Source organism: Gopherus flavomarginatus, chromosome 8 (assembly GCF_025201925.1).
Source record: "Gopherus flavomarginatus isolate rGopFla2 chromosome 8, rGopFla2.mat.asm, whole genome shotgun sequence".
NCBI lineage: Eukaryota > Metazoa > Chordata > Testudines > Testudinidae > Gopherus > Gopherus flavomarginatus.
The window spans coordinates 52,017,115-52,033,352 of record NC_066624.1 but is presented as its reverse complement, the minus strand read 5'-3'; the positions used below and the strand labels follow the sequence as shown (position 1 = coordinate 52,033,352).

Here is a 16,238-nt window from a genome sequence, read left to right as displayed (position 1 = left end):
TCTTAGACAGGTGTGGGTACTTATCTATTTAAGTAACAAGATAAAGGTCAACTTTGCTTTCTGAGTAAAAGGTCATAATATAGATATGCTAACTTTGTCTTAGCTTAACATACAGGATATGGCCTGTAGTAGGTCCCTTGCATTACAGCCAAACTTACTTTAATATAAATCTATAAACCTATTACAATAAGCCAAATACTTAAACTATAAGAAAAGATATATATATGCAAGCAAGCAGGTTAATCCTATAGGCTACACCCAGCCCTTAGTCCCCTCCTGTATCCTGAACCCTTCATCCCAACCCCCCTGTGCCCACACCCCCAGCCAGAGCCCTCACCCCCCCCAAACCAACCCTCTGTGCCAGTCCTGAGCCCCTTCCACAGTCCAAACCCCTCAGCTACACCCCACCACACATCACCTCCATATTGGTACACCTAAAAAATTTAATTCCACACATGGACGTAACAAATTAAAGAGAACGCTGCTCAGGGCCCATTTGTAAATCATAGAATATCGGGGTTGGAAGAGATCTCAGGAGGTCATCTAGTCCAACCCCCTACTCAAAGCAGGACCAACACCAACTAAATCATCCCAGCCAAAGCTTTATCAAACCTGACCTTAAAAAACCTCTAAGGATGGCTATTCCATCACCTCCCTAGGTAACCCATTCCAGTGCTTCATCACCCTCCTAGCGAAATAGTGTTTCCTAATATCCAACCAACCTAGACCTCCCCCATTGCAACTTGAGACCATTGCTCCTTGTTCTGTCATCTGCCACCACTGAGAACAACGGAGCTCCATCCTCTTCAGAACCCCCCTTCAGGAAGGCTGCTATCAAATCCCCCCTCTCTCTCCTCTTCTGCAGACTAAATAACCCATTCCCTCAGCCTCTCCTCATAAATCATGTGCCCAGCCCCCTAATCATTTTTGTTGCCTGCCGCTGGACTCCCTAATTTGTACACATCCCTTCTCATGTGGGTCCCCACCCCAAACGTACTCACTGGCTTTTAATATGCAAATAGGGTGCTGCCACGGTCAGGTCACTCCCCAGCTCATCAGTGGTGCCTGCTGGCAGAGAACAAGGTGGTAGTTAAATTATCAGGGACGTCACTCAGTCAATTCCCTCTGTGCACCAGTAGGTGGCATTGGAAAAAATCTGTAGTAACAGCCTGATCACTGGGGTGCAAAACACTTTCCTCCTGGGAGAAACAAGAAGTTAGAATTAGAAATTTACATTGTTTGTTCCAGTGTTGGTATAGGTTTAATTTTGCTTCTGTGTTGGTTTTTTTTTAGGCAGGCTGTGACTGTTTTGATTTATTGGTTTAGGAGGGTTTTTTTTTATTGGAGTGGAGCTTTTCATTGCCATTTCCTGGATGGAATGGTTGATCTGCAATACCAGTTTTCACATAGTTCTGCATATTTTATACAGATTTGGCCAGTATTCAAGTATTTAGTTCCTTTATAGGAGGTTTTAATAGTTGGGCTTTTTTATTTTATATTATTTTATCATCCTGCTGTAGCACACTTTTTTGATAAAATTTTGAAATTATTAATTTATGGCATTTGTTAGTTTTTATTTTTAAAAACAAAGTTTTTTAATGTTTGGGTTTTAAATTAAACATTGTTTTTGGTTTCAATTTTTGATTTAGGTTTTGGTTTCTGATGGGATCTTTAAGAGGAATTTAAATTTAATACTAAAACTTGGACAGATTTAGATTATTTATTTAGAGTAAGCGCTGTTAACTATTTTATTTTAATAAAGGTTGTATTGCAGTAAAACCTGGTGAGGAGATGAGCCTGACCTTTAACTGAGAAGGAGCAGAGGCATGGCTCCCATGAAGAGTGGGGCCAGGTGATGGGGGCACAGCCCCCAATTTTTTTCTCTAGCCCACCTCAGTCCCCTATCAAATGAGAAGAGGCTGATGCCACCCCTACTGGTCACTGGTTGTCACTGCTACTTCATGGGAAACATGCTCCGCTCATTACCCAGATTGGTGGGAAACACACTCTGTGTATTACCGTGACTGGTCCGTGGGTGTCGCTGCTCCTAGAAGGCAGACACACGTTGTGCATTACACCACCTGACCACTGGGTGTCACTGCTGTATCAAGGGAAACACTTTCTGTGCATTACCCTGATTGGCCACTGGGTGTCACTGCTGCTCCAAGGGAAACACCTTCTGTACATTACTCTGACTGCCCACTGGGTGTCACTGCTGCTCCAAGGGAGACATAAGAACGGCCAGACTGGTTCAGACTCAAAGTCCATCTAGCCCAGTATCCTCCTGTCTTCTGACAGTGGCCAGTGCCAGGTGTCCCAGAGGGAATGAACAGAGCAGGGAATCATCAAGTGATCCATCCCCTGTTGCCCATTCCCAGCTTCTGGCAAACAGAGGCCACAGGCACCATCCCTGCCCACCCTGGCTAATAGCCCTGGATGGATCTATCCACCATAAACTTATCTAGTTCTTTTTTGAACCCTGTTATAGTCTTGGCCTTCACAACATCCTCTGGTTGACTGTGCAACTGCCCTGAGTTTAACCCCTCCCCCCTCCCTCTTCCCGGGTTGTATATGGAAAAGAGGATGAGGATGAGGAGAGCCATGATGTGTCTGTGACTGGCTAGTACCTCAGTTTCCTCTAGGCAGCAGTGCTGCAGGCAACTTTGGTTAGTTCCCATGCAACTGTGTCAGAGGAAGGGGGAGTAGAGGCTCATGCTCCTCAGCTCCCATGACACCAGCAACTGGGGAATCCAGGCCAAATGTAACCATGGTAGCTAGGCTGGGATTAGCCTGGGCCTGGGTAGGGCTGGGGAGGAACTGTGGGGGGAAGAGACAGACACACCCACTGTGAGGGGAGATCCTCCCATTCCCTGCCAACGCCCCTCACTCCTTGCAGCATGGCACCCCCCTAGCATTTCTTTCTCTGTCGTGGGGGCTGTCTGATGCCTGTTTCTCCCTTAGCATCATCTCTCTCCACCCGGGGCACTGATGTCACCTGTCCTGTGCAAACAGGCAGGCCTCAGTGTGCTCCATGGCACTGCCCTGCAATTGAGGGGGGGCAGCTGTTGGATTGAGCTATATTGATGTACAGGGGAGGGGCAGGGCTGAGATCCAGGGCTCCTGCTTTTTCTGCTTTTCTCCTGTAGCTGTCTAGGTCCTTTCAGTGCATTTCCTGTTCCAGATTAATTTGCTGACCTGCGCAACCCACCCCAGAGGTGGCTGCATCTCAGTGTTGGGTGAGACATCCTTGGCTGCATCACCTCCTAACCGCATCTCTCTCCCCCTGCAAGTGACCCTGCAGCACTCAGCAAACATCCCCAAGATCGTGGGGCACTTTGAGCATTGGGCAGGCAGGGGCCAGGCACCAAGCTCCCCCCACAAGAATGGGACCCAGCACCTCCTACTTTTTACAGGGATTAAAAAGGGGCAAAGGAGGGCAAATCAGAGGAGGGGAGTGGCCAGGGTCTGAGCAGGGGGGGAAATTGACTGGTCGGGGGGAGGGGTCAAGCAACTGGAGGCAGAGTTAGGAGAGGGGCTGAAGTGCAAAATCAGGGATGGGGGAAGGAGCCAGAGTTAAGCCCAGGGATGAGGCGCTGCCAGAGGGTTAAACTCCAACACAGGCAGGGGCAGAGGGTAACAGTTACCCCGGGGGGCTGAGACTCCAGTGTTTGCAAAAATAGGGTGGCGAGGAAGCAGAGGGGCTTTTTTATTTCCCCTCCCACAGGCAGCACCTCTCAGCATTGGCTTCCCAGGGGTTGGGTTCTTAAAGGCATAGGAATCCCATTGTCTAGAGACTGCAGCTTCTCTCTGATGTAATCTACTGAGGTGCTGCAGTAGGAGATTCAGGACCGACTCCAGGCCCCAGCACACCAAGTGCATGCTTGGGGTGGCATGCCGCAGGGGGTGCTCTGCTGGTTGCCAGGAGATCCACCGAAGCTGCAGGACCAGAGAGTGGCAGAGCACTCCCCGTGACGTGCCGCCGTGCTTGGGGCAGCGAAATGGCTAGAGCCAGCCCTGAGGAGACTTAATTCAGTGAAACTAGGCATTCCCTATATGCGCCCCTGGCCCAGCCAGGGGGCTGTACATCTCTTCCCCTGAATTTCCCCAACACTCCCCCCCTCCAATGGAGAACTAATTTCATGTAGCGTTGCCAATGTTGCCATTGGTTGCAAATTTGAATTGAATTGAAACTTCAATACACACTTTAAAAGCAGATATGATGTATGAAAAATATTTGTACCTGAGAAAGTATAATAGGTTTTATTAAAAGTCTGGACAAAGACTGGTTTCCTCACACAGCTGTTGTGTTTGCTAACAATGTTGGTGCATTGGCTTCGGCAATGTTGGCCAACCTTATAATGTAAAATTATGATTTGTAAGCAAGGTGTAAATGAGCTCTCCCCTGACAGCTAGTGAGGAGCCAGGGTTAGGGGGAGGATTTGGGACCAGACTGTATTTACATGAACTCACCTACTCTGCCGACGTATCCAGCAGACAGAGCTGTGCTGCCTCTGCTCTAGGTGCCCAGAGGAGGGAAGGTGTGTGGGGCTCCAGCCTAGGACTTTTCCTCCCTTCTGCCAAGGCCTGACAGTTAATCCCAGCCCTGGCACTCCTTTCTTCAAGTGCCATGTGGGCCAGAGGAAAAATGTGGTGGGAAGCATAAGGGCCAAACTTGTGGGCATTAGGTGAAGCAGCAAGAATCCCAACCATCAAGTCAAACTGCAGGACTGCAGACAGCAGTAGCAAGTTCTAGAGCCCCAACCCATTGCAGCCATTCTGACCAAATACCTGGCTCCAGTGGGTGTGAGTCACCCAGCAGCAGGGAAAAGACTCACTCTTGCACAACTGGAGACAGGAGCACTTTGAGCTCCAGGGCTTTACTGCAAATGAACACAAGGTCTTACTGAGATTTGAACTCAGATTGCAGGATTCAGAATCCTGGTTGCTGACTGTTACATCATGGGACCAGCTTATGTGGCCTTCTCTGCCCATCGGTGACCCTCAAAGGGCTGGTCTGTGTAAGGGGGCTGCTCTTGGCCCTTTACTATAACTTGGTGGGGGCGGGTTGGTTCGCTAGTTCCCAGTCCCAATAGAAGGGGGAAGGGCCAATGGGAAATCAGGACCCTGAGACTGATAGTCCCCAGGGGCAATGGGGAGAGGCCAAAGCTCCAAGTTAGCCGGACTGACAGGCCAGGCAATCAAATGAGGGAGTCCCATCCTCTGTGTGATCTGCAACTGTCTGGGCCAGAGTGGGGCGGAGCTAAGGAGAGAGCAGGAGCCCAAGAAGAGTCAGGGAGGAGAGCTGCGCAGGTGTAGTGCCAGAAACTGCTGCATGTAGGAATTTGCAACCTGTAGCAGTTACTGATACCTGAGGTTGTTTTTATTTGCTGACTTATCCTAATTTGCTAAAACTTGACAGTGGTTTCTCTAGCAAAGACCAGTCCCTGCCCCCTTGGTCCAGACATTCACATTCACATCAGGCTTCAAGTTGAGAATCATTTCCCATTCCCGCTCTGTGGGAGGGGAGACTTTTAAAAGCTTTCTCTATGCTACTGCACATGGCTAAGCAAAGATAACAAACCCCAAATCCCGCCCTGTGCTTTGGGAGCCAGGTTTGCTGCGGGAAATCTTCAAGTCTGGTCATCATGATTATTTATCAGTTCATCATGATTATTTATTCTGTGGTATTGAAGCCTTATTATGCTCACAGCTGTGATGGCTGAGTGGTGAAGTGTTAGAATTCATAAATCCAATAGTATTCCCCTCTTTAGGTTTACAGCCTCTCACCCAGGCAATACCTTTATGCAAACTGATGCTCTCAATTCTCTCCCCACCCCAAGTAAATCCTGTTCTGCTCCTTTCATAGAGATGCCTGGGACACCACCTCACACTGTGTCCCTGAGGTGTCAGGCAAACTCTCAGCACCTGAAGTCTCTGCCGCTTACCTGGTGCCCCATAGATCAGCCATAGCCCTGGTTCTGCTCCTCTCTTTAGAGTGTGAAAGGAGCCGAGTCAGTGAATGCATAGGTGTTAAGGGGCTGCAGAACCAAGAAGGGGAAAAAAAGGTGCTCAGCACCCACTGGCAGTCAGCTCTGCCCCTGCTTCGGGCCTTGTGGACAAGCTCCTGCTCTTCCCCTTCAGCACCTCCCCCTGCCAGTGATCAGCTGTTCAGTGGGATTCAGGAAGAGGAGGGCGAGGAATGGAGCAGGAAGATACAGGACAGGAAGGGGTGGGACTTGGGGGAAGGGGTGGAGTGGGGAAGGGCAGAAAGGGGGGGATTTGTCCCAGGTCCTGCACCCCTCTAGGGCCAGCCCTGAAGAGAAGCACTGACTATTACAGTGGCAGTAAAACTGACCAGCATTGGGGGGAGACTGAAGATCAGCTCTCATCAGGTCTCTTCTCTCCCCCAAGGTGAGCCAGACACTGCTCTCTCCTGGTTCTCATTCCAGCAGCTGGGCACCAAGGAGCCATTTCCCCACAGGAAGTGCCTTGAGTGCCCCTGTGGTGCTTGGGGGGCTGGCACTGCTGCTGCCTGTGGGGCTGGCAGGGAGGTTGATGTCTGCACAGACTCTCAGCTGCCAGGCCGAAGGGGGCACTTGGGACCTTACCAGACTGGCTCAGTGAAGACGGGGGGGTTGACAGACCAATACAGACTTTCTCCAGAGTCCAGAGCAGCATTCACCCACGCAGCCAGGCAATGAGCATTTACCACAGCGTGGAGCCAAGGGGGAGGTGTCAGCTGCTGTTCCAGCTCTTCGAGGACAGGCCCTGTCACCCGTCAGACACTTCTTACTCACCACAGCTAAGGTTGTCTGGTTCCTCTCGTGGGAGAAGTATGGAGCATCCATTTGTTTTCCTGTTTGTACTCCTCTGTGATGTGAAAATCGGAGAGGGGAGGTAGAAGCCCCACTTCCCTTCCTAAATGACGTCCAGTGGGGGAAGCCAGGACAAAAGGGTGGGGTGGCAAGTGGTGGCCAGACTCTCACCGCAAGGCTCTAGTCTAGCTCATGGTCCAACTCAACTTCCTCCCCGCACCACTGGCCCCCAGTCCCCTTTCTGCCACCAGGTCAACCCGGGAACTAAGGCAGGAATGGTGTGAGAAGCAAGTCAAGCTGAGCATGGCAGGCAAAAGCAAGTCTTGTCTTCATGGGCCACTCACAATGACATCCTTTTTGTGTGTCATGGCCATGGCTGACAAAAACCTCCAGACAGAGAAGCAGTAAGCCAAAATAGCAGTATGCAGGTACCAAAGTAGCTCAGTTGGGCAAGCATTAGCATGATAATCTAAAGGTATTTTGTTCAATCCTTGGCTTTAACAGCCCTTTTGTCTTTCTGTGTGCAGTGATGGCTTGTTTTCTGGGAGCACAGCAGCACCTTTACCTGAGGTGAATCCCTGATTTTGAGATCCCCAGCAAGACAATGGAGCATGGACTTCTGCCTCAGTTGGCCCACCTGACCTTTTAAAATCAGAGATGGGAGCTGTGTTTCCCATGCAACTTATTGGTTGACCCAATATGGTGGGAAGAGAGTGCGGCAGGGTGGCCCTTGGAGATGGTGCCAGAGGGGGCAGGGACTGGGGACAAAAGCTCCTCTCCACAGCTGAGCGAGGGCAGTACTGAGGAACAGACATCTGTAAAAGTGTCCACGTGGAACGTGGCAGGGACTGGAGGGCCGAGGAGGAGATTGTAGGATGTTCAGTGACTTGGAGAAGCTGGACTTGGACATGGTGTGCATTCAGGAAATGCACATTAACAGCTTTAGGGTGGCTTTATGGGCAGAGGGTGATTGGAGGAAGGGCCTGTCTTTCTGGCCCTCCTGGCCAGGGAAGAATGATGAGGTTGGAATCTTGTTCTTCACATTTGCAGTGCTCCATGGCACTTGTTACCACTAGATTAGTGTTTATGGTCCCCAGTTAAGGTGTGAAAGGAACTGGCTCCCTTCCTCTGGACTACACACTGTTTGGTGTAGGCGGTGGATTTTAATTGTTTCAGATGGCCTGAGGACCGCTGGTCCCATTTTCCCAACTGTCAGGGGAAACTCTTCTATGATGACCACTCCCTGGTGCAGGTTTGTACCGAGGTCGGTTTAGAGGACATGTCTCTCCATAGTGGAACCAGTGGAGGGCAGAAGGTAGCCTCCATTTCCTCTGATCTGAGCTCACACCAGACACAGATGCGGTACACCTTTCTGCAAGGATAGGCCAGGAGTCACACTGATTTATGTGAAAGAGAGCACGTTGACAGTCCAGTTGCCACCCTCTTCCTCTTGCCCAGGTTTAATAGTCATGGATAGGCAGGAGGGAGGAAGAGTCCCAGGCTGGATCCCAGCACACCTCTCCTCCTCTGGGCATCTGGAGCAGAGGCAGCTGGTGCTGACAGCTCCAAGGGAAGGCTTAAAAGCCACAGAGCAATTGAGGGTGAGGCAAGAGGAGAGGAGGATTTCCCTCAAGAGGCTCTTTCCCAGCTGCTGAGAAGCACAGAAGTACCCGGGGTTTGCTCTTGTGGTGAAAGGGGTTAATATATTTAGGCGGCCTGGCTAGCTCAGCTGGCAGCACCTCTGGCTCTTACTCTGAAGGTTGAAGTTACAATTCCCTGTCTGGGTGATTGGGGCTCCTCTTCAACAATACAACACACAATCTGCTTAAGCCCCCATCCAGTAACCTGGGGAAACTAATCCTGGCCACTGGGTGCCTCTAAGAGGCGATACTTTCCCCACTCACACGCACTGAGTGTAAAAAAAAAAATTTATTAAAAAGGAGGAAACTCACCTTGTATTAACTTGGGAAAACACCACAATCAGGATTCATAACACAACACTATGAGCAAAAAATCCGCCCGCTAGGCAGTGGCCTTTTGCCTCCGGCTCTTAAATCCAGACACCAAAAGCTCTGCGGATGTGCCCCTCCCTTCAGTGCACCTCACCCACAGCTGCTGTCCTGAGTCAGTGAAAACCCAGAGTTCACCTCTCACCTCCTGGGAGGAAAGCCCCTTTCTCCCTCCACTGTCTGTCCGCATTGCCGGCCACTTGCCGTTCCCCCCTGTCACCGCTCTGCTGGCCACCCTCTCTGCTCTGGCACGTCTTGTGGTCCCTCCAGGAGTGGAACAGGCTCCCTAAAAGTAGTGGCCACCAGAGCCTGAACAGTAGCTCCATCCCTTCCACTCTAGGCCACGCCCCTGCACCGAGCCCTTCTCCCCAAGGCGCTGCTCCTGTGCAGCCTCTTCCCCTCAAGACCCCACCTCCCGCTCACTGCTGTCTGCTCCCTCCCCCCTCCCTCGCTCTTACCGTCATTACAAAGTGGCAAGGCAGAGCCCTCCCATTTTTAAAAGTCCTGGAGTGTTGTTCCCCCCTGTTCAGGCACCCATGGGTCTGTGCACTTCACCCAGCTCTTCCTGATTTCAGCTGTTAGTGAGGAAGCCTCACTGCTAGCGCAGACTGGGTAGTTTGTTGGATGAGGGACACTGTCCCAAAGCAGGAGTAATGCTTAGACCTGGTGATCAGTGATTTCAGATCTGTTGGTCTGCAGCAAGACTCTACAGTGAGTTTTAATCAGCTCTGTTATTACACAGGGACGAACAAAAGGGTCAAATGATGCCTGGAAGCCTTAAGAAGAATCCACCCCACCAAGTACACCACTTGTCGCTATCTGCTTTCAACCCCACTGAGAATGTTTTGGGGTCACTCCTTGCCTTTATCAACCTAGGGAGAATGGCAATTAACAGGTGCTCCTGTGGCACAATTGGTTAGCACACAGTACTTATAGGGCAGTACTGAGAGAAGCTATGCTGTGGTTGTGAGTTCAAACCTCACCTAGAGCACTGGTTTTCATTAACCAAGTGGCACCACCCCTCATTTGGCCCTGTAGAATGTACAATTCCAGCCCAGGGGAGGGGTTAAAAATGCCCCCTTCACTTATTAGCTCCTCTCCAGAGTGCAGGTCAGAATCTACAGTCTTTTCTCCTCCACCAGCCCCTGTGCCAGGATCCCTCAAGCAGAGCCTGGAGTCCTGCCCATGGCATCTGTACTATTGACAAACACTAAGTCACAGGAACAAAACACTCAAATCCCACCTGGTGCAGGGAGCCAGGTTTGCGCTTCAAATTCTGTTGTTCGTACATTTCCAGGTCTGGGGAATGTCCCACAACAGCATTTAATGGGAAGCTGCCTGCAGAACAGTTACACTACACAGAGCTGCTATGGAGGAAGGGTGGGAATTAGTAACATTTTGAGGATTGTTTGGGAAATTAGCCTTTGTTTTGTGAGGTTAATAACTATCTCCTCAACTTTATTTACTCAACTTAAAAATTGGTGTCACTTGATTTTTGTATCTCCCTGTGAAAATACAACTGACATGAGTGGCTTTCTACAGGGAGTCATGATGTTAAAATTGGGGAATTCAGTTTCTTTACTTGTGTGTGGGGGGGTGTTACTTTTTCAGCTGCCTCACAGCCAGGCACACCGGGCTCTTAGCTGCACCCACTGTCCTTGCCAGGGGCCCCTGCTGAACCCTGGGAGCTGCTCTGCAGTGCTGGGGTGATGCTGCAGGGGAGAAGCTGCTGTGGAGCAATGTAGAGCATGATGATTCAGTTCTCACTGGATTGTCACTTCAAATTGTTTGCTCAGGCCAGCTTCCCCAGCACACTCACAGCTGCGCATCTGTGTAAGTGTGTCCTTGGCTGAACAGTGAGAATTCCTGCCCATTTCCCTTCCGGCTGGAGCAGGATGAGGGTGTGTTTGTGTTAACAACATTGCTGTAGATTGTTGTTCATTGCCCACTCTCACAATTCAGACAGTCCCTTTCCCATTCAAATCTCCAGCACATTGTCCCAATAGCAGGGGGCAGGATTTCTCTGGGACACTGAAATATTTCCGGGGGCTGAGCCTTGAACTCAGCCTTGTATTCCACCCTTGATGTTTCCTGGACTAACAACAGCAGCAGAAAGAAAGAGCCAAGCCAATATTTCCCTGTCAGGGATGCAGGTGCCACGTCCCATCTGTCTGACCATCACCATTGCAGGAGAGAAGGGTTCACTGGAATTGAATGCCCTGGCTCAGACCAGAGACATGGGGAGGTTTTGCTATCCATCGATCTGTGCAAAGGAAATTGTGTCTCTGTGTGAAATTGAGGTGAGAAATGAAATGTCCACATGGTGGCCCAATGCCCTAAGGAATGTGGGTGAAGGACTCGGGCTGAGAAATGATTTAACAGGGGATTGTTTCAGTTTATTGGCCTGATTAAAACTATGGCTAAAAGTCACCTGTAACAGGGGCTGCGCGTCAGGACAGGCAGTTCTATGCAGAGCTGCCCTGTATCTGCCCGATCTCTGCACTGTCCCTGCTCCCAGAATGCACCAGGCCCTGGATTGAACTCTTCCTCTGTGGGCCGAGTTGGTTTCATTTGCTATGATCCTGTTGGATGGGTGTGGGGGAGGAAGTGACAGTCCCAGCCCAGAGCCAACAGCCCCCTGTCACCCAGCACCCTTACTCCCAGCAGTGCAGGTCAGCCAGGAGCTGGGCCCTGCCAGGCGCTCAGGGGCATCTACCCTGCAGCTGCGGGCTCTCCCCAGCATGGTCTGTGGGAGCTCACGCACTAATGGAGCAGTGGCAGCAGCCAAGCGGTGGGTTGGGCTGGTGACCCGGGTCCATCTCCTGGGGTCGGCTGGGTTCATGCTTAGGCGACTGGCCCCAGCCACTGGACAAGCCCCACAGCCACGCTGCTGCTGTTACCGCACTAGCCCCTCACGCCCCCATTCGCTCGCTGAAGCCAGGAGAAGGTTTGCAGGTAAATAACCAAGATTTACCAAACTCCCTGTTACACATTCAATCCTCTGTTTGTGCACACGGCATCAACTGGGGCTCTAATAAATGGCAGCCTTCCTTTAACACAGATCGTTGTTCCGTGTAACTTTCAGATACATTCAAATGGCAGCTGTTTAGAGGTCCTGTGCTGCTAATTCATGAACAGCAGCAGAGTCTCTGTACATTTACCAACCATAGAGCAGGGTGTGTCTGCATCCACGTAACTGCAGAGTCAGTGTAACACCAGACAGTTAATTGCACAGTCTCACTTTCTGGTCTCATTGATCATTTGGGTAGAAACAGCAATGGTTTGGTGGTTTTTGTTTTTTTTCCCCCTTTGTTTTCTCCTAAGGAATGTGTGATCTTGAGCATGTTAGTTTAAGTTCCCTGTAGGTCAGGAAAATTCCATCTCCTTGAAATAGGTGGGGAAGTGACCTGTTTGTGTAACCTAGAATAGCAGAGCTTTTGTAAAGCAGTTTTGCCTTTAATATACTGGGATAAAGATAGTAAATAGTAAAGTCCACGACCAGACACCAGGCCAGGATCAACTGATGGGGCCAGGATCAATTAATTACAGAAGAAACAAAGTCTTGGGAAGTAGATGTAATTTGTCCCCAAACCTTTCTTTATTCTCATATGCTATCAGGGATTCTCTTCTAGATGGCAGAGTTAAGGTTATCTGGGCACGTACCTTCACTCTGTATTCCCTGTTTTTCCAGAATTTGAGTTTTACTGAACTTGATGTTCTGGAAGGTAAGAGATATTCACAGTCAAAATTAACTCTCTGTTAACAAAGGTTTTGTTAGTGGCAAATAATGAGACTAATCCCTCACTGCAGTAATTCACTGACTTCAGTGTGCTCTTCCTCATTTCTAGTTCCAAAAAAATAAGCAAATTAAAACAACCTTGAGAACTAAAATGCTGTGAGAAAATGGAAATTTTAGTAGCTAAAATAATTCAGTTTCTTCTGTGTCTTGTGCATGTGTAAATGGCACAACAAGTTAATTTATAAGCACATCTTTCTTAACTTCTTCAAATATTCTGTAGTACATTAACTATATCAAGTGGGTTGTTCAATGCAGTGAGGTTTTCATGCATTGCCCAAAACATATTTTTCATGTTATGTAAATGAACACAACTCATTGAATACAAAATTGTGTATTTCATGCCGTGAACTGAGTTGGTAGGTCAAATTAATAGGCTTGTTTTTTCTCTGTCTCTCTCCATGAAAAAAGGAAGAAACCATAACAATACCCATGGAGAGAGGGGGTTTCTGAGAGCTGAGGTAGATATGGAGATATTTATGAAAGGGAGAGAGGCCGAAATAGGGCCTTAGCTGGAACAAAGGGGTAAGTTTTTTGTGCAGTTTCATTTCAGCCAGCTTCACATCCTGTAGTCTCTACTTCTCCACCCCACCAACAAAGCCATCTGTGACTCCTGAGACAGCCCCACTGCAAAAACTGCAGAGCCCTCAGCACTCCCTCTCCTAGCTGGATCCCCTGGCAGCCAGAGCTGTCCGCAGAACTGCTGTGGTTGCTCTCCTGAGTGTCTGGTCAAGGATGGCTACCGGCTTCTCCTGAGAATGCAGCTGAGAAATGACTCACCCTTCTCTAGATTCTTGCCTCTGGGCTCTGAGATGCAGGATAGGCCCTGTATGATAAAGTGAATGCAACATTCCCCTGTCATCCCAGCCCTGGTTTGTCACCAGTAGCCTGCTGTGCCTGGGTAGCAGCAAAGGATGTTTCCCAACATTCAGGAGACCCCAACCTGGGACTAAAGTCAGCCCAGCCCAGACCCCACATCCTAAAGTGAATAAGGAAAAGTTATTTACTTGTTCCCATAATATAAGAAGTAGGGAACACCAAATGAAAGTAATGGGCAGCAGGTTTAAAACAAATAAAAGGAGGTTCTTCACACAGTGCACAGTCAACATGTCGAACTCCTTGGCTGAGGAGGTTGTGAAGGCTAGGACTATAACAGGATTTTAAAAAAACCTAGATAAATTCATGGAGGTTAAGTCCATTGATGGCTATTATCCAGGATGGGTAAGTAATGGTGTCCCTAGCCTCTGTTTGTCATAGGGTGGAGATGGATGGTAGGAGAGAGATCACTTCAACATTACCTGTTAGGTTCAGTCCCTCTGGGGCACCTGTCATTGGCCACTGTTGGCAGACAGGATACTGGACTGGATGGACCTTTGGTCTGACCCAGTATGGCTGTTCTCATGTTCTTATGAAGGGAGGGAGAAAGCCCTGCAACACAGTTTCTGTAGTGTAGTGGTTATCACATTTGTCTAACATGCAAAAGGTGATTGGTTCAGAAAGAGGAGGATTTACTTTTTCTGCCTGTCCAGCAAAGCGCTCCTACTGCTGCCACTGTCCTGTCCTGCAGTAACCCCAACCCCTGCATGGCAGACAGCGGTGAAATGAGCTGTGCAAAAAGCCTTGGCATCAGCAGGGGAAAGCTAGAGGATCTTGGCCAGTAACCTTTTGAAGCCTTGTGACTTGGCTTCCTCTGCCCTTGGAGGCTGGCCTACGGAGGTCGGCTCTTCCTTCTGGCCTCCTTTGTGTTACATGCCAAAGGAGAGAGTGAGGCAGAAACGGGGCAAAAGAGGAAAGTCCAGCTTAGGAAGGCAGGGCAGAAGCTGAGCACCTCATTGCTGCTAAGTGGGGTTAGTAGAGCGCCACCATTCGTTCTGCAAAGTCTGGGGAGGTGCAGTTGGCTGCTGGGAGGTAAAATCCTGTGCCTGCCTCTTGGCTTCCCAGGGATGGCTACTTGCATCCCAGGAGAAGAAGGATGATTCTGGGTGAAAGGAAGGCAAGCAAAGCTATGGGAGGAAATTTGGGTGCAGGGTGCTGGCTCTGCACTGGGGGAGGGGATTGGGGTGTAGGAGAGGTGACGCTTACCTCGGGCAGTGCATCTCCCAAAGTGATCAGTACAGACAACCCTGCATCAGCAGCTCCTAGGTGGGCCATGCCAGGATGTGTCCATGTGCTGCTGCATGCAGGTGCTGCCCCCAGAGCTCCCATTGGTTGCAGTTCCTGGCCAATGGGAGCTGCGGAGTTGGTACTCGGGGCAGGGGCAATGAATGGAGACTCTCCCCCCGCCCCAGGGGATGCCGGGACATGCCAACCACTTCTGGGAGTGGCACGGAGGGATGGAAGTAGAGTGGGCAGGGAGCCACCTTAGTGCTGCTGGCACATCTCTGCACATCCATGGGGGGAGGGGAGCAGAGGTCATCCATGTGCTGCCTGGGGTAGGAGCAGTGCACAGAGCTGCCTCCCCTTCTGGGTCTACTACAGGAGTGGATGGGTGGGGTCTTTTGGCCTGTAAGGTGCAGCAGGATGGACTAGATGATCACATTGGTCCCTTCTGACCTTAAAGGCTCCGAGTCTAAAAGTGAGAGGGAAGTAAAGGAAGTTTTTTTTAAAAAAAACCAAACATTGTAATACAAAGATGACTCCAACAGCTCATTGTACAGTCCCTCTCCTTTCTTCCTCCATTGTGTGTTGAATGACCTGTAGGATATTAATTGTCTCATTCCATTGATAAACTGATACAATGCGACTGAAATTAAACCAGCTCCCAAGGGAGAAAACATCACATCACTGCATTGGCTGGAAATTGAATCCAGGTCAACTGCTTGGAAGGCAGCTATGCTCACCACTACACCACCAATGCATCTGGCAAAAGTGTTGCTTATGCTTGCAAAATGAGGATAGAACAGCATTGAGGAGATTTTCAGCCTGTTCAAATGTACTGGATTCTCATCACTAAAAAAAAACACCTCCATCTTCACTTGAGTTTGAACCATCAGCCTTTCAATTAGCCACCAAAGTTGTTAATCACAGGGTATGTCTACACTACGGGATTATTCCGATTTTACAGAAACCAGTTTTTGGAAACATATTGTATAAAGTCGAGTGCACGTGGACACACTAAGTATATTAATTCGGTGGTGTGCATCCATGTATAGAGGCTAGCGTCGATTTCCGGAGCGTTGCACTGTAGGTAGCTATTCCATAGCTATCCCATAGTTTCTGCAGTGTCTCCCACCCACTGGAATTCTGGGTTGATGTCTCAGTGCCTGATGGGGCAAAAACAGTGTCGTGGGTGATTCTGGGTACATGTCGTCACTCACTCCTCCCTCCGTGAAAGCAACGGCAGACAATCATTTTGCGCCCTTTTCCCTGGATTGTCTGGGCAGATGCCATAGCACGGCAACCATGGAGCCTGTTCAGCTTTCTTTCACTGTCACCGTATGTCTACTGGATGGTGCTGACAGACACAGTGCTGCAGCGCTACACAGCAGCATCCTCTTGCCTTTTGCAAGTTAGCAAAGATGGTTACCAGCCATACCGTCCCGTCTGCTGCTCTGCAAGCTCTTTTTTGATTCTGGGACTGCATGGTCACTTGTGATGATCAGCGCTCCACGCTGAGCA

The 16,238-nt window shown here is 49.7% G+C and overlaps 1 non-coding gene and 1 pseudogene across 1 annotated transcript; both read right to left on the bottom strand.

Annotated features, from left to right (window-relative positions):
* Positions 1-16,238, bottom strand: part of LOC127057005 (zinc finger protein 420-like) — a 482,458-nt pseudogene that overhangs the window by 126,617 nt on the left and 339,603 nt on the right.
* Positions 15,406-15,477, bottom strand: TRNAG-UCC (transfer RNA glycine (anticodon UCC)). Its single transcript has one exon. It is a non-coding gene; the product is annotated as a tRNA-Gly (tRNA).